Raw genomic sequence first — 23,286 nt, forward strand, 5'->3', positions numbered from 1 at the left:
CAGGCGCCCTGGGATACCAATTATTCTAATATTGTTTTGTCTTAGGGTAGCACTTATCTCTCGAATTCTGCTCTCTTGATCCAGTAGTTGTTTATTTCCCTTTTCCTCAGCTTCTTTATTCTCTATCATTTGGTCTTCTATATCACTAATTCTCTCTTCTGCCTCATTTATCCTAGCAGTTAGAGCCTCCCTTTTTGATTGCACCTCATTAATAGCCTTTTTGATTTTGACTTGGTTAGATTTTAGTTCTTTTACTTCTCCAGAAAGGGTTTCTCTAGTATCTTCCATGCTTTTATCAAGCCCAGCTAGTATCTTTATAATCGTCATTCTGAACTCTAGTTCCGACATCTTACTAATGTCTGTATTGATTAGGTCTCTGGCAGTTGGTAGTGCTTCTTGTTCTTTTTTTTGAGGTTAAATTTTCCATCTTGTCATTATGTCCAGAGGATAATAGATGAGAGAACAAAATGCTAACAGGGTAACAACGACCCCAGAAAAAATATACACTAAACAAATCAGAAGAGAGCTGAAACCTGGGGGAAAAGAAAGGGAAAGAAAGAAAAAAAAAGAATATGATCAAATATGATCAGGCTGGTGAATAGATCCATGCCTCACACTAGATTTTGGGTGTCTTTTGGTCTGTTAGAAGAAACTGCCTTCCAAAATTTTAAAGAAAGAAAAACTTATATAGGTACCAAAAAAAAAAAAAAAGGTAAATACGATGAAGGGATGGAATATGACTGTAAAGATGAAAATTATAAAAGATTTTATAAAAGGAATTGATAAGAAGTTGGTTGAAAAAAGAAAGAAGAGAAATTTTAAAAAAAGTGGGAGAGAATGTGATGAGGCAGGAGACTAGAACAAAGCCATACACTAGAGATTTAGGGTATATTTTGGTCTGTTAGAAGAAACTGTATCCCAAAATTTTAAAGAGAGAACAACATATATATACACAAAAAATAAGGTTAACTACAATGAAGGCATAAATTATGACTCTAAAAATGAGAAAAAATTTAGAAAAAGGGATTGATAAGATGTTGGTTGAAAAAGGGTAAAAGAGAAACTAAAAAAATAGAAAAAGAACAAAGAAAATTAAAAAAATTAACTTTGAAAGACTAAAGAATCATGGGAAAAAAAGCCATGAATTCTATGTGCAGTATTCTCTTAGTGCTGGAGTTCTCCCATTCTCTTTGATCGGTAAACTTGGTCTTGGCTGGCTGTTCGTGCTGATCTTCTGGGGGAGGGGCCTGTTGCCGTGGTTCCCAAATGTCTTTGCCGGAGGCGCAATTGCCCCGCCCTTGCCGGTCCTGCTAAGCAATCTACTCGGGTTTGCTTTTGGGAGCTTTGGTTCCGTGCAAACTTTCCGTACAGCTTTGGAGGATGAGAGTGAAAATGGTGGCTTCCCAATCTCCGCCCCAGAGGCGCCGAGTCAGCCCCCAGAGAAAAGTAGTCAATCACTCCCATCTCCCCGGTCTCCGGCCGCACTCCATGCTCACCCGGCCTGTGACAGAGCATTTCTATCTCTGGCACCCGTCCCCGGTGTGGAGTCTCCAAACCCAGCAGATCCCTGCAGTGCACTCCTGCGCCACTCCTCCTGGGGGAGGAAGGGGAGTCTCCCTGGATCTGCCGCTTGTTGGGTCCCTGCTGGAGGAGCAGTGGCCCAACTGTGCCGCGGATCACAGTTTATGGCAATCCCTGGCTGAGAGCCCGTGCATCGGCTCCATCTTTGCAGCTGCCTTCCCCGCTCTGACACGTGGGAGCTCTGCCGCACTCAGGCACCCCTGGTCTTTCTGTGACCCCAAGTGTCCTGAGACCACACTGTCCCACAAGGGTTCCACCCCCCACTTAGCCACTGGAGCGACGTCCCTCAGTGGAGCCAACTTCTAAAAGTTCTGATTTTGTGCTCCGCGGCTCTATCCCTTGCCAGTAGTGGCCGATGGAGGCCCCCTCCCCCCCGTCTATCCTCCCGAATATCACCTCGGATTCACTTCTCCACACGTCCTACCTTCCAGAAAGTGGTCGCTTTTCTGTTCAGGGAGTTGTTGCTATTCTTTTCTTCGATCTCCTGTTGAGTTCGTAGGTGTGCAGAATGGTTTGGTACCCATCTAGCTGAATTCCTGGGACCAGACGAAATTTAGGTCTCCTACTCCTCTACCATCTTGCTCCTATAGTGATGATTTTTAATAGCTATTTTTTTCTGTTTAAGTGCTGTGAATTGTGTAAGACTGATGAATCACAGACCTGTAACTCTGAAAAAAATAATACATTATATGTTAAAAAAAAAAAAGAGAAGATAGTAGAAAGGGAAAAATGAAGGGGGGAAGATCGAAGGGAGAGACGAACCATAAGAGATGATGGACTTTGAGAAACAAACTGAGGGTTCTAGAGGGGAGGGGGGGGAAGGGTTAGCCTGGTGATAGGTATTAAGAAGGGCACGTATTGAATGGAGCACTGGGTGTTAGATGCAAACAATGAATCATGGAACCCTACATCAAAAACTAATGATGTAATACATGGTGATTAACATAACATAATAAAATAAAATTTAAAAAACTTAAGGTTTTCTCTTGGAAAAAGATCAGAAAATGAAAATACATTTTTAAAAGAAAGTAAATGTCAATTATAATCTAACCAATCCCGGGAATAGTATTGTTGATATTGTGGTGAACATCCTTATAGGCTTTTTTCTCCTGGTCATATATATGCATATAAATAGGGACATATGTCAAAAATGAGAAAAATGGGGCCACAATTTTGATATTATTTTGTAATTGCTTTGTTTCATATAGCAAGTTATAGACATCTTTTTCATGCTAGTAAATGGATATAGATTTATCCTCATTACTAATTGGTGGGTATTTCATTGCATACATATATACCTTGTTTATTTGATCAATCTCTAACTTATATATTGAACAGTTTCTGTTTTTTTCTATGCTACAATGAATATAATGTAGTTATAAGTAAGGGCCACTCTCCTATTTCCTGAGGAATAATTCTAAGTGGAACTGTTGGGTCACAAAGTGAACATATTTAATCTTTTGATATGCATTGCTGAACTGTTCTCTATGAAGAGTTTTTTTTTTTACAACTTTGCCAATCTGGTAGGGGAAAAATAACTGTAGTATGTATGTATGTATGTATGTATGTATGTATGTATGTATGTATGTATGTATGTATTTAGGGATGTTTAGAGGGATCAAGAGACTTTTAATTTACCAGCTGGCTATTATATATTTCCTTGTCCATATGTGGTCCAGTTTTCTTTTGGGATGTTTATACTGAGATATTTATCTTTTTCTATGAACTCCATATATTTTTTTTTTATAGTCAAGTCTATTGCTTTTTAACCCTATAAATCTCTTCTTCTTTCTGATTTTCTAATTAGATATGAGGAGGTAGCTTTTGAATTACCTTTTTGCTATCTGGGAAGAACGTGGCTCTGTTGAGAGGTGGAGGAAGGCTGGTAATTTGGAGATAGTGATAGAAACAGTTGTGTTGTACATGGAGCATAACGGAAGATTACTTTGAATCTTTCCCTATTTCTAGCTATTGTTGTTTAACATGGCACCTCCATTCTCCTGGACATGGGAATCATCTTTTCATCTCTATTTATTCATTTCATATATTCACTGGGTCAACTTCTTCCATTTCTTCCTCTGAAACACATCTCGGGTTTGAACTTTCCTTTCTTCTCCATATCCTCTGAGTCTGGATTATTGCCACTGTGTGTGTGTTCGAGTCCGTGTGCGTGGGCGCGTGTGGGCGTGTGTGTTGCATGTGCATGTGTGAGCGTGCCCACATATAGCTTTAGGAGGTCAGACTTTCAGCCATCTTACTGACTACTGTATCCCAGCACCCAAAATAGACCCTGAAACTGAGTAGGTACTCAACTGATACAATTTAAAATGAACAGATGGATTAGTAGCAAAGGGTGGGTGGTTTAGCTGCTTTGCCCATCAGAGACTGCCTCTCAGGAAGAAATCAGTCTGTCTACGGTCTATCGATCTGACCACCCATTCTTTTTTTTTAAGTTTTTATTTAAATTTCAGTTAGCTAATATACAGTATAGTATTAGTTTCAGGTATACAATATAGTGATTCTACACTTCATACAACAACTGGTTTTCATCACAACAAGTGCACTCCTTCATCCACATCACCTATTTCACCCATGCGCCCACCCATCTGCCCTCTGGTAACCATCAGTTTGTTCTCTATAGTTGAGAGTTTGTTTCTTGGTTTGCCTTGCTCTCTCCCTTTGTTCATCTGTTTTGTTTCTTAAATTCCACATATGAGTGAAATCATATGGTATTTGTCTTTCTCTGACTGACTTATTTTGCTTAACATTATCCTCTCTAGCTCCAGCCATATCATTGCAAATGACAAAATTTCATTCCTTTTTGTGGCTGACTAATATTCCATTGTGTGTGTGTGTGTGTGTGTGTGTGTGTGTGTGTGTGAGAATATATATATCACATCTTTTTTATCCATTCATCAGTCGGTGGACACAGGCTGTTTCCATAAATGGCTATTGTAGATAATGCTGCTATAAACATCAGGGTGCATGTATTCCTTTGAATTAATATTTTTGTGTTCTTTGGGTAAATACCTAGTAGTGCAATTGCTGAATTATAGGGTAGTTCTTTTTTTTTTTAAGGATTTTATTTATTTACTTTTAGAGAGAGAGAGAGGAAGTGTGTGCATGCAGGTGAGGAAGGGACAGAGGGAGATGAAGAGGAAGAGAAGCAGAGTCCCCACTGAGCAGGGAGCCTGATGCAGGGCTCATTCTCACTTTTTGAGGAACCTCCATACTGTTTTCCAGAGTGGCTGCACCAGCTTGCATTCCTACCAGCAGTGCAAGAGGGTTTCTCCTTTCTCCACACCCTCACCAACACCTGTTTTTCTTGTATTATTGATTTTTGCAAACGACATATCTGATAAAGCATTAGTATCCAAAATGTATAAAGAACTTATAAAACTCAACATACAGAAAATGAATAATCCAGTTTAAAAAGGGGCAGAAAATATGAATAGACATTTTTCCAAAGAAGACATATAGATGGCCAACAGTCTCATAAAAAGATGCTTAACATCACTGATCATCAGGAAAATACAAATCAAAACTACAATGAGAGAGCACCTCGCACCTGTCAGATGGCTAAAATCAACACAAGGACCATTCATTCTTTATTCATGGGTGCCTGAAATCCTTTGTGAAAAGAGGCAGGTTAAGAAATGAATTAATTGCAGTATTAGCTAAGATTCTGTCAGTTAATAGAACTTGAACTACATCAAGTAAAAGGGGGAACTTACTGTAAGGCTATGGGTTATTTTCATGGAAATCATAGGCAGCGATGTAGCTGGACCCTAGGAAGTGGCTAGAATGAGGACTATGAGACTTTTGGTCTTTGGACTTACTTTCCTTTCTTGTTGTCTGCTCTTGACTATAATTTTTTTTTTTAATTAACACTAAAGAGCACTTTCCTCTTTTTCTTGGACCACAAGGATGCCAGTTTATAGCCATGTCATAGCTCCTGAATTTGTATCTCCTCTATTCAAGAGAGTTGCCTAAACTAGAATTTCTCAATTCCATTTCCGAAAGAAAAGGGCCAAGCAACTGTGACTTGTGGACAGAGTCATGTTGTATAGGCTTGGCTCATATGGGCCCATGGCCTGAGGAGTAGTTAAGGGGATGCTGGGAAGCTTTGCAGATACTGTGAAGGGGTCGACAGTTACTATCATGAGCCAGGCTTTAGGCTGGGTAGAGCAGGCTATCTTTGTCAGTCAAACTCTGTTGAGCTTTCTCCCTTAGAATAGCCTATCTGGATTCATCCATTTTGGTCAAAGATTTCACAAGAGTATCCAGAAGAGGGGAAAATAATTGTAGTACTAATGGAGCACTAAGGAAATGGGACTATATGGGAAAGTATGGAACAATATTAACACATGAGCTTTGGGATTAGTGGTAACTTTTATTAAGGACACAGCTCTCTACTGTTTACCTTAATTATTCTTCCTCCAACTAGGGTTGCCAGATTTAACTGGTATGTGAGGTTATGTATGTCCCATGCAGTATTTAGGGCATACTTATACTAAAAAGGTATTCATTATTTGTTTGAAATTATAATTTAATATAAATGTCCAGTATTTAAAAAAATTTCTTATTTTTTTATTTTTTAAATTTTATTATGTTATTAGTCACCATACAGTGACTAATAGTCATCATTAGATTTTGATGTAGTGTTCCATCATTCATTGTTTGCATATAATACCCAGTGCTCCATGAAGTACATGCGTTCCTTAATACCCCATCACTGGGTTAACCCCGGTTAAAACCCCTCCCCCCCACCCCCTCCCTTCTGAAACCCTCAGTTTGTTTCCCATAGTCCATAGTCTCTCATGGTTCTTCTTCCCCTCTGCTTCCCCCCCACTTCATTTTTCCCTCCTTCTCCTAATGTCTTCCACGCTATTCCTCATGTTCCACAAATAAGTGACACCGTATGATAATTGACTTTCTCTGCTTGACTTATGTTACTTAGCATAATCGCCTCCAGTTCCATCCATGTCAGTGCAAATGGTGGATATTCATCCTTTCTGATGGCTGAGTAATATTCCACTGTATATATGGACCACATCTTCTTTATCCATTCATCTGTTGAAGGGCATCTCAGCTCCTTCCACAGTTTGGCTATTGTGGACATTGTTGTTATGAACATTGGGGTACATGTGCCCCTTCTTTTCACTACATCTGTATCTTTGGGGTAAATCCCTAGCAGTGCAATTGCTGGGTCATAGGGTCGTTTTATTTTTAGCTTTTTGAAGAACCTCCTTACTGTTTTCCAAAGTGGCTGCACCAACTTGCTTTTACACTGTTGGTGGATGTCCAGTATTTTATCTGGAGATCTTAACCCTAACACTATTAGTTATAATTGGAGAAGAAGGTTTGATTAAATTAAAATATATTAGTCATATTTTTTGAAATTCAAGTGTTTTGTCACCTCTCAATTAAACTAGTGTGTTTGGGGCATTAGATTATAAATCATTTATTGCATATTCCTGGAAGGCAGGGCTGAGGGCAATGTGAAAAAGGGGTACATCCATGGGGTAAACATTAGAACTGGTGCTAATCATTTCAGTGTTCCTTTTTCTATCCTACACACTAAACAATTTAACCCTCAGAAACCCCATTCAGTTGTGTTTAGATTTTTAATATTAGAGATTTATTCCTTTGGCAAAAATTTCCAACATTTTGATAAAATGATTATCTACTTAGAACAGCAACAAATCTCACCAGGCATTTGATACCTTATCAGAATCTTTTGATGAATAAGTAGTATAGCTCCAGTTGCTTTCTCCTCTACCCACAACCCAGTCAAAACTACTTTCTCTCCCTTCTACATTCCCAGAGGTTTATTTGTTCATTCTACAAGTCTTTATTGAGTAGCTACTATGTACTTACCACTAAGTAGAAAGTGATGTCCAAGACATTGCTGCCCTCACCTGTCAGAATTCTCAGCACTGGGGCACCTGGATGGCTCAGTCGTTAAGCGTCTGCCTTCGGCTCAGGTCATGATCCCAGGGTCCTGGGATCAAGCCCCGCATCGGGCTACCTGCTCAGTGGGGAGCCTGCTTCTCCCTCTCCCACTCCCCCTGCTTGTGTTCCCTCTCTCGCTGTGCCTCTTTCTGTCAAATAAATAAATAAAATCTTAAAAAAAAAATTCTCAGCACTATATATGAGTGTATGGTCTCTGTCTACCTGTAGGCTAGGGGTGCCTCATGTCTATAACCTTGGCTTCTAGCATAGCATCTCACACAATTGTCAAATGTGCTCGAAGGGTTTGAGAGGGAGAAGTTCTGGAATATGTGGCTGATGTGTTGAAGATACCTTGGCTTCATTCATGATTTCCACATAGGCTGGTTCTTTCCAAAGGGTTGGCTGCCAATCAATCCCACCTGTCAGCTCATAGTCTCTATGAAATGTTCTGGGATGATGTGGGACTTTTTTGCACATACGTGGACTAGTGCTGGGCACAGCAATATTGGGGGAGGGGCACAGAAGTGAAGCAAAGACTCTTCCGGGAAGAAAAACCATTACATTTAAAGCAAGGCATGGACTACTGTTTTCTCTAGCCCTGCAGCTGTCTCAGAAAGCGTCTGGGGATTCAGACATGACTTGGAGTAGCATTTCAGCAAATACTACATTTGATATAATATAGGAAAAGGCAATTCACTTTTTCTGAAGGTGTTGACGGCTGCTCTTATTTCTGAGGAGAGTTCTCTACACTCATGACAGTTTGATTCCTTCCCTCTGAGTGCTCCCTCCTTCATCAAAGCAGCATAAACTTCCCGAGCTAGAGGGAACCTTGGACATCAGAAAGGCTACCCCTTTTATTTAGCTGACCAGGGTAAACGGGTTTAGAGAGGTGAAGTTACTTGTGTGAGGCCACATAGGAAATTCATCTTTTGATTCCTAGTCCACTACTTCATCATCTCCATAAACGGTTTACAAATTTTAGAGTATTTTTTAACAACAGTCTTTAAAAAAATCGATTGTATGAGGGATACATATGTACACACACATATACATACACACATACACATGCATGCACACACAGGTAAGGGTGGAGTCGCCCTGATTAAAGTAGGGGTGATGGCCAACTCTACCATGCCAGTTTTCCTTTCACCCCCTTTGGAGCACCTCCAAAGAACCATGGGGTATGGGGGAACCCACTTGGATAACCACTATACTATACCACATTGGACCCTAACTTTGACCCTGAAAATATTTTTGTAAGAAATCAAATAGATTTCTGGCCATAATCATTCTAAAGTGTGAGAGTGTGCTAGGCTTGCTCCATTTTGTCTCTAATGCAGAACAGAAATCTGGTGCGGGGGAGAAATTACAGACAGCCAGGAAGATGTCTAATACAGTTTGGGAACCAAGAGGGTGATGGGAAAAACTGTCATCCCCCAGCCAAGCTGAAGGATGAAGATAACATGATCAGCATCTCTGCACCCACCCACTGCTTTTCAGCAGGAACACAATCTAGTTTCCTTCCTCTGTGTTTTGTATTTCTACACTCAGATTTATGATAGATAGAATCATCAAGTACATTTTAACATAACAGGATTTCCCCCCAAAGGTAAATACCTAATACAGCTATTTCTACCACTTGTTAGTGATAAGGAAGATGGAGGAAGACACAAGACACCTGCAATGATGAAAGCTTTTAGAGGATCTTTCCCATGAGTGTGGGACACAGCACTATTTATTGGATGATTACATCTCTGGACAGACTCTTTTATCATTCATAGACTGAGGCAGAAATTTCATTTTTTCTTTGCAATTCCCTAGATCCTGTCTAACCTAACAAAGATGGTGGCTCCCCTTAGCTTCAGATTTCAACTTTCTAGACTTGTAAACAACAAATTCTTAATAGATGACTATTAATATAATAGAATCAGAAAAAAGTAAGATATGCTTTGGAAGACACCGTTTATGCCCTCCCAGGCTCCAAGACTTTGCTATTAAGCTAACAGATGGGCACATCTTCCTTTTCAATCTTCCCTTGGGGTTGGTATCTGAAGTCTTTTTTGGATTCTGAAAGATATTTACATATTTAAAGGGACTGTCCCTGGCCCAGCGGCGGAGGCCCCAGGAGGCGGGCCGGTCCCAGTGGCGTGGCCCGCGAGCCTCAGCGGGTCTGGGGGCGGCGGTGCTCCTTGTCTGAGGGACTGCAGCCCGACAGTGGCGGTGGCACCCGCGGCCCCTGAGCGAACGGAGGACCAGGCCGGGAGGCGGCGGTGCGGCCGCGCCCGGAGCAAGACAAAAGAATGAAAGAAGTAGATAATCTTGAAAGTATAAAAGAAGAATGGGTTTGTGAAACAGGATCTGACAACCAACCTCTTAGTGATGATCAACAAAGAAATTGTGAATATTTTGTTGACAGCCTTTTTGAGGAAGCTGAGAAGGTTGGTGCCAAATGCATGTCTCCCACTGAACAGAAGAAACAGGTCGATGTAAGTATAAAATTATGGAAAAATGGATTCACAGTCAATGATGATTTCAGAAGTTACTCTGCTGGTGCAAGTCAGCAGTTTCTGAACTCCATCAAAAAAGGGGAATTACCTTTGGAATTACAGGGAATTTTTGATAAAGAGGAGGTGGATGTTAAAGTTGAAAACAAAAAAAATGAAGTATGTATGTCAACGAAGCCTGTGTTCCAGCCCTTCTCAGGACAGGGTCACAGACTAGGAAGTGCCACACCAAAAACTGTTTCTAAGGCAAAGAGTATTGAAGTTGAGAATAAAAATAATTTGTCTGTTGTTCAACTAAACGATCTGCAACCCATCACTAATGTACAGATCTGGTTAGCCAATGGAAAAAGGATTGTCCAGAAATTTAACATTTCTCATAGAGAGAGACACAGCAAGAGAGGGAACACAAGCAGGGGGAGTGGAGGAGGGAGAAGCAGGCTTCCCGCCGAGCAGGGAGCCCGATGCGGGGCTCGATCCCAGGACCCTGGGACCATGACCTGAGCCGAAGGCAGACGCTTAAGGACTGAGCCACCCAGGCACCCCAAGAAGCATATATTTAAATGGTGCCTTAGAATGTTTTTCTGTGACCCAAATTCCTTTTAAATGGGAGGAAGTCAAACTAAACAGGTGGGAAATGGAAGAGGGGATTTGTTATTCCAATCTAAGGTTGTTTCTTTTTAGGGAAATAAAATATTTTAATCTCAAAAAAAAAATATAAAGGGACTGTCCCTTTAGCTAAAATGCAAAAACCACTTGGGCATAAGCATAGAAAATCTCTTCATTCTGAGATGGAGAGTTATCAGCACCATCCAAGGCATTTTTGCACTTAGATTTTCCTTTGTCCTTTCAGTTATTCTCAGATGATACAAGAATTTTCAGGCAGTCACTTTAAGAAATAAAAACAATCACCTTTTAAATACCCTAAATCCCCATCTTAAAGCAAGAGTCGTAATATACTACCAGAGATTCACCCCCACCAACCAAACCCCTGCCTCAAGATCTCTATTCCATAATGCCCTTATATTTTGTTGATTTAAGGGCAGTTTTCTTCTAACATGCTACATATTTGCAGTTCTAACCTCATGACCAAACAAAGCAAAAATATATTTGTAATGTTCCTTGAATTAAAGGTGAGTTTTACATTTTATTTTCTGAATGATAAAAAGAGCATATTTTATTAAAACCAAAGAAACTCTAGTAATAGCAAAATCTACCCTATTTAACATCAATAGAACTTGTATGCAATAAATAATTAAATAGTAACATTCTGAAGATCAGTTCATTCAATTGCTAGTATTTGGTAATTGTGTTCCTTCTCCTTGCTACAACTCTGCAAACTGTCTGTCTTCCTTATCCCTGCTGGGAGGCTCACTTCTGCTCAAGGCGCTGCAGGTAGTCCAAGTGAACATTCAGACTTGGCGTTTTTGTTGCAGCAGGTTACCGGTGTGGATAGGACCTCTGGATATGCTAAGTCACTCAGTGAGGACCTTGTGATTTCTGTCCCTGTGTTCTGCCAGAGTAGGCACATTCTCTGAAAAGTTCTGTCATCTTCCTGTGTAACCATTGAAATAATTGGTACCACTCCAGCCCTCCACAGACTTCTGTGTCTCCAAGCTCCTTATATTGTGGCAGAAGTAAGTCCAGTTTTTTGTCCAAACTTTTGTGACCTTTCCTTTTTCCTATATCCTTTCTGAAGTGACTACTTTTCTCCATTCTGCTCATTGCGGATCTGGTGGGTGGGTGCAGGAATTCTTTACTGTCTGTGCAGGAAAAGGTTAATAAAGAATGTTGTCCTTAGAGAGGCCTGCTTACACAACTGACCCTTGGCTGGTGTCTGAAAAGTTGGATTTTGAGAGGTTCCCATAATTCCCTAAATGATTCTCTCCCCGTGCCTAAACTGTACAAATGATGTGGTTTATGCTACACCCTTGCTTTCCTTCTGGGAGTCTGGAACTTTAGACTGTGCCAGGCAGAGGGTGTCTACATGAGAAACCCCCGGTAAAAACCTTGGGTGTTGAGTCTCTAATGAGCTTCCTGGTAGACAGCACTTCACACACGTCATAATTTGATGCTGGAGGAATTAAGCACAATCCTATGTGACTCAACTGGGAGAGGACTATTGGAAACTTGCTCCTAGTTTCCTCTAGACTTTGCCCCATGTGCCTTCCCCTTTGCTCATTTTGCTTTGTATCCTATGATAAGGATACTGTAATAACTATTAGCTATGTGCTGAGTCCTGCATTCTAGTGAATGATCAAAACTGGGGGTGGTCTGGGGGAATCCCCCCTCTCTAATAGTGGTTCTTCAGCTCAGGACTCTAGACTCTACAGATGAGCATTTGTCCATAGACTGCAGTTGCTCTAACAGGTATAGAAAAGCAAGAGGGTTTCACTGTAGATAATGTGGCAGCAGCATGGTCCTCATTCCGCTTCTTTTTTTTAATTGAGGTGTGATTTACTTAAGTGAGGTGTTCAGATCCTCTTGTTTAATTCACGTGATGTATTCCTAAAAAAACCAGCTTTTACTGGGCAGGAGCTGATGATGCTATTGTTTTAAAGTTAATTCCTGGGGTCTACAGTTTGAGCTGCAGTAGAGGCTGGTATCAGGTGTGTTTGCAACTGGTTGGGAGAGTCCCGGTGATGGTTAATTTTATGTGTCAACTTGGCTGGGCCATGGGATGCCCAGGTATTTGTCAAACTTTCTGGGTGTATTTTGGAAGGTGTTTGGGAGTATTTCCAAATGAGATTAATAGGGAACTGGGAGTGGGTCTCATCCAATCGGTTAAAGGCCTGAATAGAACAAAAGTCTGGCCCTCCTATTACCTAACTGCCTCGGGCCAGGACAAAAGTTTTCTCCTGCCTTCAGACTTGAACTGAAACATCAATTCTTCCTGGTTCTTGAGCCTGTTGGACTTCAAATTGGAACTTACATCATTGGCTCTCCTGGGTCTCCAGTTTGCCCACTCCCTGAAGATCTTGGGACATTTCAGTCTCTATAACCATGTGAGCCAATTCCTTATAGTAAGTCTCTCTCCATATACATATATATTCTGTTGGTAAATTTCTTTGGATAGCCCTAATGGTCCTCAAGCTAAACATTCTTGCATTAGGTGTTGACAGGGACAACCCTATAGGAGGTATGCTAGTTGTCTTTCCTGGGTTCCAAGCAAACCTGTCCACAGGAGCACCAGTGCCTCCAAATGAAATCTGTTCACGACTCTAAATTCTCAGCCATAGCTATTAATCCCACTCTAGACTCTGAAGTACAGATCAATTTCTTACAAGATGAACATTTTTTTCTCTTTTCCTTTACTATGTGTCTTTATCCTCTTCCCTAAAGCTTGTTTCTTTTTTATTTTCTTTTATTTCCTTACTTTGGATTCATATGTATATTTAGGATTTTCATCTTGGCTGCTGGTCCCAAGTGTCTTTATGTCCAAGATTGTGATTCTTGGTCCTTATTATTCCCCCTTTATTATTTTCCTTCTTTCCTTTTAATAAGAACCCATAGCTTCTTATCTATAGCCGTAGCCTGATGTGTTTTCCACAAACATTGGCACAAAGCTTCAGCTGTCTTTGGTAAAGACACATTGGGAGACAATATGCTCGTGAGTATTGTTCAATGGGCAATGTGTTCTAAAGAAAAACATTTGAGGTTGGAAATTTACAAAGTGGTATGGAACTGGGGCTTCAGCTCCTATGTTATGATGATATCACCCATTGGGAAGGCTCATGCCTGCCCTTTTGTCTGCTTCTCCCTTAATTTTCTCCCTATGATTTCCTTTCCAGACACTTGGTTATAGTTTCCTCTGATTCTCCAACTGTAGGCTGATTTGTGTTTTTAACAAGATCCCTAGTGATTCTGAAGTGCTTTGTCTGAAGACTACACTACCTGATCTCCCTGTCTTCTAGTCCTATTATAAACAAGTCCCACCAGTGGACATGGCCTGAGAAAATAGGGAAGGGGACATGGGTGGTATCTAGACCTTGGATTGTGGGAAGTCAGAGCTGTTCCTCTGGGCTTCTTTTGGTTTTGAGAAATGAGCTGAACATTATAGGTAGTATTCCTGGGGGGCTTAAGAAGATTCATTCTATCATTCCAACTGTTGTCTCCTGAGAACCAGGACTGAAATAGAGAACGAGAAGGCTTTGTCTTGGAGTGTTGCTGAGTTAGAGAGAAGGGCAGTGTGAACCCAAATTTAATCCCTCTCTGGGTGATGAGAGACGAAACAAAAAGACACCAAGAGTAGCTGAGCAATCATTAAAGGCTCCTTGTTAATATGACTAGATAAGAAAACATTTGAAATCCACGAGGAATGAAAAAGGACTCCCAAGAAGAGAGGATATTATGAACTGCATTGTAGCAAAGGATTAAAGATTGAGAGAAGCCAGGTTTTTTCAGTGTTGCTAATTTGATGTGGGAGATTTTTCAGAGAGATATCAAACTCGGTGACGTCAAAACTGTCATGTACCCAGGGCACTTTGTGGCTACCCTCTGTGACATTGGCTTTGTCAGGAATTCCACTCCCGGAAATCCTTGGCATAAAAAATGCATCACCTTGTGAAGACATTAAACAGTTGGCTCAAGAAAAAAAGAATGTAGCCAAGAGAAAGTTTTTATTATAACAGTGGCTTTTGATGCCTCCTGGAACAGTCAAGCCAGAGACAAAAAGGGACGTCAGTGTCCATCATTCAACTTTCCAGGCTTCAGTTTGCAGCTTTCACCCCGTAGGGTATCTGTCCAACAGAAGTAGGACATAGGGCACAAATTCAAGCCACAGACTTTCAATTTTCTGGTATACAAGCTATAAGCCAGAAATATGAGATACACATTTTCTCAATTTTCTGATAGTCAAATTAAAGAAAGGAAAAGGAAACAGAAGAAATTAATTTAAAATACATTTTATTTAACCCAAATATATAAAATAAAATATATGTCAACATGTGATTAAAGTAAAAATTATTTTTTTTAAAGATTTTATTTATTCATGAGAGACACAGAGAGAGAGAGAGAGAGAGAGAGAGAGGGAGAGGGAGAAGCAGGCTCCCAAGGAGCAGGGAGCCTGACATGGGACTTGATCCCAGGACTCTGGGATCATGACCTGAGCCGAAGGCAGACGCTTAACCCTCTGAGCCACCCAGGTGCCCTAAAGTAAAAATTATTAATGAAATAGTTAACATTTTTTTTTTGTACTCAGGCTTTAAATTCCTGTGTGTGTGTGTGTGTGTGTGTGTGTGTGCACGCACGCACGCGCGCACGTGCATGTGTGTGTGTGTTTTACTTACAGCACATCCTATTTCAGATTCACCATATTTCAAGTGCTCAATAGCCACATGTGGCTGGCTGGTGGTTAATGTAATAGCACAGTTCTACAGCTTGTTTGCTTCTTCTGAGTTGCTTTGGCTGCAAAGATGATACTGGCATGATTGATGATAAAGTCAACTATAGTTCCAATTTATACAGTAAATGGAGACGTGGCTTATAATATAACATTTCTGATTTTTGTATGAATGCAGAACTCTTTATTTAAATAGTCGAACATACCCATCAATTGGTATTGCTATAATGTTTTCATGTTATTAAAATACGTAATTTAGAGTAAGAGTTGTAGAAATGCAATACTTTTCAACAAATACTCAGCTATTACCTGTTAGTACTATGTACCAGCATTGCTCTAGGAGCTAGGGATAAAGTAATGAACAAAACAGGCATAGTCATTGCCTGTATGGAGTCCACATTCTTGGTTGAAGAGGTAGGCAATAATTAAATAAACATATTGTGTGTTGATTATATAAGTGCTATGGAGAGAAACAGAGGGAAGGGAAGAGAGAGTGTGGAAGGAGAATTTACTTGTAAATTCTAACATTATCCAGTAGTGATTTAAAGTCTTTCTTCTTTTTCCTCTGAGAACCTTATAGAGAGATACCTTTATGCCCACTTTTCATCTCTTTACTTCAGTGACCCTCGATCCCTTCCAAAATCTAGAGCTCACAGAATTAAAGACACTGTATTTTATTCTTTCTGGTGCAGATGTTAACCTGTCCAGGGAGAATTATTCAACTAATATTTTGAAGTTCAAGGAAAAATGCTTTTGAAATTTTTTGATTTTAGTTCTATTCTCTGCTCACTGATAGCAATGGGAAATAAAAATGAATGGTGAGGGTGTTAGTTTGCATGAAGCCACAAGACATTATAGATCCAAATCATGAAAATTATTTACTGTTACTATTTTTTTTCTTTCTGAGGTGATTTTGCTGCTATCACTACTTATATAATATTGCTCCGATTTGTCAAACTTTTGACAGTTGACTGGAACACGGCTCGAGCTATTAAATCTTTAAAAGGGCAATTGCTGACTCTCACAACTGTCTAGAGTACATGGCTTTAGGCATAGCTGGATCTAGGTGCTCAAATGCAATCACTGGTAATTTATGTTTTCTACCTCTCAGCCCTGATTTTTACTGTATTGCTTCACCTAGGCAGGGATTTTTCTATGTCATGGTAATATGGTTTACAGTGTGCCAGCTTAGCAAGCCATGTGAAAATACCTTTTTCCCCATTGGATTTAGTAAGGATTTCTTTATTTTTTTTATTTTTTATTTTTGTTTATTTATTTTATTTTATTTTTAATTTTTTAAAAGATTTTATTTATTAGAGAGAAAGAACATGAGCAGGAGGAGGGGCAGAGGGAGAGGGAGAAGCAGACTCCCCACTGAGCAGGGAGCCAGATGCAGGACTTGATCCCAGGACCCCAGGACCATGACCTGAGCCGAAGGCAGACGCTTAACCAACTGAGCAATGCAGGCACCCCCTTTTTTTTATGTTCAGTTAGCCAGTATATAGTACCTCATTAGTTTTTGATGTACTGTTCAACGATTCATTAGTTGTATATAACACCCATGCTCATGTGTTGTGATCAGCAAGGATTTCTGGTGGCTTTCAGTGGCTGTGCCTATCCAGGGGGGATTCAGTGTTATGACTGGCCTATCATGGGTTACATGTTCACTTTTGGAACTGTGGTGGAATTAGTCCCATAATTAACACATGATCTGAAAAAGGAAGAGAGGTCCTTCTATCAGAAGAAAGTAGAATGGTTGCTGGGAAGGCAAACAAAAAGAAAGAAAGAAAGAAAGAAAGAAAGAAAGAAAGAAAGAAAGAAAGAAAGAAAGAAAGAAAGAAAGAAAGAAAGAAAGAAAGAAAGAAAAAGAAAGAAGAAAGAAACGAAAGAAACGAAAGAAAGAAAAGAAAGAAAAGAAAGAAGAGAAAGAAAAGAAAGAAAGAAAAAAGATTTTCACACCATGAACTAGCTATGACAGATAAGACATGTAGCATGATTTGGAGAAAGAGCCATGAGCTCCAAGCCAAAAGACTAGGTCTGGGTACTCTATATTCTATAAATTCCTAAGAAACTATTTTGCATTCTTAAATGTCACTTGTGGAGTGGGGATGATATTCCTTGTTCCACTTAATTTATATGGCTGCTGGGAGAATAAATTTTGATCAAGGATATATAAAAGATGTGCATATCTTAAACTATAGCACAAATATTTTATAATCCACAATCACTAGTTCCTTTATTAACCAATTGTAATTCAAGAGACTAGGTGAGAAAATGCTTCCTGTTCAAACACTTTGAGTTATGGAAATTCTAGCTATTGAGGACTAATTTTTAAAGACATTAAAAATAGAATTTACCAAGGTGTTAAACTAGGGATATAAAGTAGCTCTCAAACAGTAAGCAATAGGAGGAAATAGATGGAAGATTTTTCAGAATCTTCCTTCACTTCTCACTAGTAATTTCTCTTTCCATTTAGGAGCAGCTGTTTTCCTGTCCTCCCCTTTGGCTCCAAGGTTGCTAAATTACTGCCTTGAAAGGAAGTACATAAGTATATAATCCCACAGGAGCAAGAGATTCTGTTAGTATCTAGCTCAGTTTGCAGTACCCTAAATCTTTTGCATTAGTCTAGGTTTTCCAAGAAATAGAAGCCAAGATGGGATTAAATGTCCAAGGATTTCATTAGGGAAAACAACTTAGAGAAAAAATGTGGAGAGGGGCAGGAGAGCCTGGGGGAACTATGAGACTGCAACACAAATCTGACTCCTAATGAAGGAAAGAAGGAAAGAAGGAAAGAAGGCCTTGTAAAATCATCATAGACTGATGTGCAGTCAAAAGAAAGCTCAGCAAGGCTATTCAGGAGTCCAGTGTCTCCAGGAATGGGCTTCCATAAAATCCCTGACACACTTAGTCATTGGTTCAGAGCAGTCCATGTGAAACTTGATGATTTAATCAGCAGGAGCCTTTGGTGAATTATGCTCGCTGTAGTTGAAGATATGATGTTCACTTGCATGGCCACCACATATTTGGTCATTTTTTTTCACTTGTTTATTCAGTAGGTATATATTCAGCATCTAATATAGTCAGGCACCATTAAGGCTATAGAGATCTAGTAATAAATAAGACAGAAGAAGTCTCTGCCTTCATTAAGCTTACATTGTAGTGCTCTGATGATCAACTTTCCATTGGACACCCCTGGGTTTTATGTTTGTCTCTCATAGACTTATAAACCTTATCTACTTTCTCTTTTCTGTGTACTGCTTACCCATATTAGTTCTGGCTTGATTGCTAAACTCAGTTTTAGATAGTCAGATTTTAGGGATCAAAACCAGAACTAGAGAAATCACAAGGTTGGCTAGTCCCAAGGATTAAGCTTCAAGATTTGTCCAGAGGAAGATGGAAGTCCTTAATCCATCTGTAAACTCTGTCTGGAAAGTCTACATTAGCAAGATTATCTAATCACATTTGGAAATAATTGAACTCTCTTACCCTAGCATAAAAAACCCTATTTGATTATGTCTCTTCTTTTCTCCTAAGTCTTATTTCCCTCACTTACCAAGCTGCAGCTACACAGGCTTTGTTTCTGTTCGTTGAACATACCAAACTCCTTCTCCTCTAGGGTGTTTTCCTGGAATGATTTTAGTTTGGCTGGCAGATTCTTATCTCCAGACCCCCTTGTGAATATTACTTTCTCAGAGAGGCTTTCCTGACCATCCAATCTAGAGTTGCCACTTCTTATCTATCATGTCATCTCATTCTAATTCTCTGCATTGCCTTTACCAGAATTGGGTATATATATTTTTTCTTTCTGTGTTTAGTGTCTTTGTCTACAATTTGAATGTAAGTTCCAGGAATGCAGACCTATTATTTATCTTGTCAACCACCCACTGCACTTCTAATCTAGAGCCTAGAACAATCCTTTTACAGAAAGCACCAATAATTCCTTATTGAATGAGTTAAGGGAAATGGGTGGATGACAGCTGAACAACTTTAGTACCATGGAAAGCTCCCACCAAGTCTTTGGGCTCCCCAAACTTTCATGGAATGGATCCAATTTCTGACTTGTAATTAGAGGGCAGAGATTCCCTGAGAAGTTGAGACCTTCAGGTGTCCTGATTGGATGGGATGACTCAAACAGCACCTACCAGATTTTTTTTTTCCCCAGCTTGGGTCTGTCTTGTCATTTATTGTAGAACAACACCAAGATTTCCCTTATCAAGGCTGGCCCAGGTCTCTTGGGAATACTACCTTAATCTAACTTTTTCTTCTCTGTTTTGTGCAGGGTTACTTTTCTTTACCTCAGGGCACCTCCTAGTTATTGAGTACCTCCTATGTGCCAGAAATTGTGCTTATTGTTAAGAATTCAATATTGAATAAACAGGGCCCTTTTTCTGTCAAATTTTTTATTGTTATGTTAATCACCATACATTACATCATTAGTTTTTGATGTAGTGTTCCATGATTCATTGTTTGTGCATAACACCCAGTGCTCCACACAGAACGTGCCCTCTTTAATACCCATCACCAGGCTAACCTATCCCCCCAATCTCCTCCCCTCTAGAACCCTCAGTTTGTTTTTCAGAGTCCATCGTCTCTCTCATGGTTCGTCTCCCCCTCTGACTTACTCCCCTTCCTTCTTCCCCTCCTGCTATCTTCTTCTTCTTTTTTTTCTTAACATATATTGAATTATTTGTTTCAGAAGTACAGATCTGTGATTCAACAGCTTTGCACAATTGACAGCGCTCACCATAGCTCATACCCTCCCCAATGTCTATCACCCAGCCACCCCATCCTTCCCACCCCCCACTACTCCAGCAACCCTCAGTTTGTTTCCTGAGATTAACAATTCCTCATATCAGTGAGGTCATAGGATACATGTCTTTCCCTGACTGACTTATTTCACTCAGCATAACACCCTCCAGTTCCATCCACATCGTTGCAAATGGCAAGATCTCATTCCTTTTTATGGCTGCATAATATTCCATTATATATATACACCACATCTTTATCCATTCATCTACTGATGGACATCTTGGCTCTTTCCACAGTTTGGCTATTGTAGACATTGCTGCTATAAACATTGGGGTGCATGTACCCCTTCGATCCCTACATTTGTAACTTTGTGGTAAATACCCAGTAGTGCAATTGCTGGATCGGATGGTAGCTCTATTTTCAACTTTTTGAGGAACCTCCATACTGTTTTCCAGAGTGGTTGCACCAGCTTGCATTCCCACCAACAGTGTAGGAGGGTTCCCCTTTCTCTGCATCCCTGCCAACATCTGACATTTCCTGACTTGTTAATTTTAGCCATTCTGACTGGTGTGAGGTGGTATCTCATTGAGGTTTTGATTTGGATTTCCCTGATGCCGAGCGATGTTGAGCACTTTTTCATGTGCCTGTTGGCCATTTGGATGTCTTCTTTGGAAAAATGTCTGTTCATGTCTTCTGCCCATTTCTTGATTGGATCATTTGTTCTTTGGGTGTTGAGTTTGATAAGTTCTTTATAGATTTTGGATACTAGCCCTTTATCTGAGATGTCATTTGCAAATATTTTCTCCCATTCTGTCGGTTGTCTTTTGGTTTTGTGGACTGTTTCTTTTGCTGTGCAAAAGCTTTTTATCTTGATGAAATCCCAAGAGTTCATTTTTGCCCTTGCTTCCCTTGCCTTTGGTGATGTGTCTAGGAAGAAGATGTTGTGGCTGAGGTCGAAGAGGTTGCTACCTGTGTTCTCCTTTAGGATTTTGATGGACTCCTGTCTCACGTTTAGGTCTTTCAACCATTTGGAATCTATTTTTGTGTGTGGTGTAAGGAAATGGTCCAGTTTCATTCTTCTGCATGTGGTTGTCCAATTTTCCCAACACCATTTGTTGAAGAGACTGTCTTTTTTCCATTGGACATTCTTTCCTGCTTTGTCAAAGATGAGTTGACCATAGAGTTGAGGGTCCATTTCTGGGCTCTCGATTCTGTTCCATTGATCTATGTGTCTGTTTTTGTGCCAGTACCATACTGTCTTGATGATGAGAGCTTTGTAATAGAGCTGGAAGTCCGGAATTGTGATGCCGCCAGCTTTGCTTTTCCTTTTCAATATTCCTCTGGCTATTCGGGGTCTCTTCTGGTTCCATACATATTTTAGGATTATTTGTTCCATTTCTTTGAAAAAAGTGGATGGTATTTTGATAGGGATTGCATTGAATGTGTAGATTGCTCTAGGTAGCATTGACATCTTCACAATGTTTGCTCTTCCAATCCATGAGCATGGAACGCTTTTCCATTTCTTTGTGTCTTCTTCAATTTCTTTCATGAGTATTTTATAGTTTTCTGAGTACAGATCCTTTGCCTCTTTGGTTAGATTTATTCCTAGGTATCTTATGGTTTTGGGTGCAATTGTAAATGGGATTGACTCCTTGATTTGTCTCTCTTCTGTCTTGTTGTTGGTGTATAGGAATGCCACTGATTTCTGTGCATTGATTTTATATCCTGCTACTTGACTGAATTCCTGGATGAGTTTTAGCAGTTTTGGGGTGGAGTCTTTTGGGTTTTCCACGTACAGTATCATATCATCTGCAAAGAGTGAGAGTTTGACATCCTCTTTGCCGATTTGGATGCCTTTGATTTCTTTTTGTTGTCTGATTGCTGTGGCTAGGACTTCTAATACTATGTTGAATAGCAGTGGTGATAGTGGACATCCCTGCCACGTTCCTGACCTTAGGGGAAAAGCTCTCAGCTTTTCCCCATTGAAAATGAATTCGCTGTAGGTTTTTCATAGATGGCTTTTATGATCTTGAGGTATGTACTCTCTATCCCTATACTCTGAAGAGTTTTGATCAAGAAAGGATGCTGTACTTTGTCAAATGCTTTTTCTGCAGCTATTGAGAGGATCATATGATTCTTGTTCTTTCTTTCGTGAATGTATTGTATCACGTTGATTGATTTGCGGATGTTGAACCAAACTTGCAGCCCAGGGATAAATCCCACTTGGTCATGGTGAATAATCTTTTTAATATACCGTTGGATCCTATTGGCTAGTATTTTGGTGAGAATTTTTGCATCCATGTTCATCAGGGATATTGGTCTGTAATTCTCCTTTTTGATGGGGTCTTTGTCTGGTTTGGGGATCAAGGTAATGGTGGCCTCCTAAAATGAGTTTGGAAGTTTTCCTTCCATATCTAGTTTTTGGAACAGTTTCAGGAGAATAGGTATTAATTCTTCTTGAAATGTTTGGTACAATTCCCCCGGGAAGCCATCTGGCCCTGGGCTCTTGTTTGTTGGGAGATTTTTGATGACTGCTTCAATTTCCTTAGTGGTTATAGGTCTGTTCAGGTTTTCTATTTCTTCCTGGTTCAATTTTGGTAGTTGATACATCTCTAGGAATGCACCCATTTCTTCCAGGTTATCTAATTTGCTGGCATAGAGTTGCTCAAAATATGTTCTTATAATTGTTTGTATTTCTTTGGTGTTGGTGGTGATCTCTCCTCTTTCATTCATGATTTTGTTGATTTGGGTCACTTCTCTTTTCTTTTTGATAAGTCTGGCCAGGGGTTTATCAATCTTGTTGATTCTTTCAAAGAACCAGCTCCTGGTTTCATTGATCTGTTCTACTGTTCTTTTGGTTTCTATTTCATTGATTTCTGTTCTGATCTTTATTATTTCTCTTCCCCTGCTGGGTTTAGGCTTTATTTGCTGTTTTTTTCTCTAGCTCCTTTAGGTGTAGGGTTAGGTTGTGTATTTGAGACCTTTCTTGTTTCTTGAGAAAGGCTTGTATTGCTATATACTTTCCTCTCAGGACTGCCTTTGCTGTATCCCAAAGATTTTGAACAGTTGTGTTTTCATTTTCATTGGTTTCCATGAATTTTTTAAATTCTTCTTTAATTTCCTGGTTGACCCATTCATTCTTCAGTAGGATGCTCTTTA

The 23,286-nt window shown here is 39.9% G+C and overlaps 1 pseudogene; it reads left to right on the forward strand.

The window, feature by feature from the left end:
• The first annotated feature begins 9,672 nt into the window (after positions 1-9,672).
• On the forward strand, positions 9,673-10,678 carry LOC112819733 (UBX domain-containing protein 2A pseudogene; annotated as a pseudogene).
• Positions 10,679-23,286: the final 12,608 nt, after the last annotated feature.

This window comes from Callorhinus ursinus, unplaced genomic scaffold (genome assembly GCF_003265705.2).
Source record: "Callorhinus ursinus isolate GAN/ISIS: 27379988/994484 unplaced genomic scaffold, GSC_fseal_2.0 scaffold3, whole genome shotgun sequence".
NCBI lineage: Eukaryota > Metazoa > Chordata > Mammalia > Carnivora > Otariidae > Callorhinus > Callorhinus ursinus.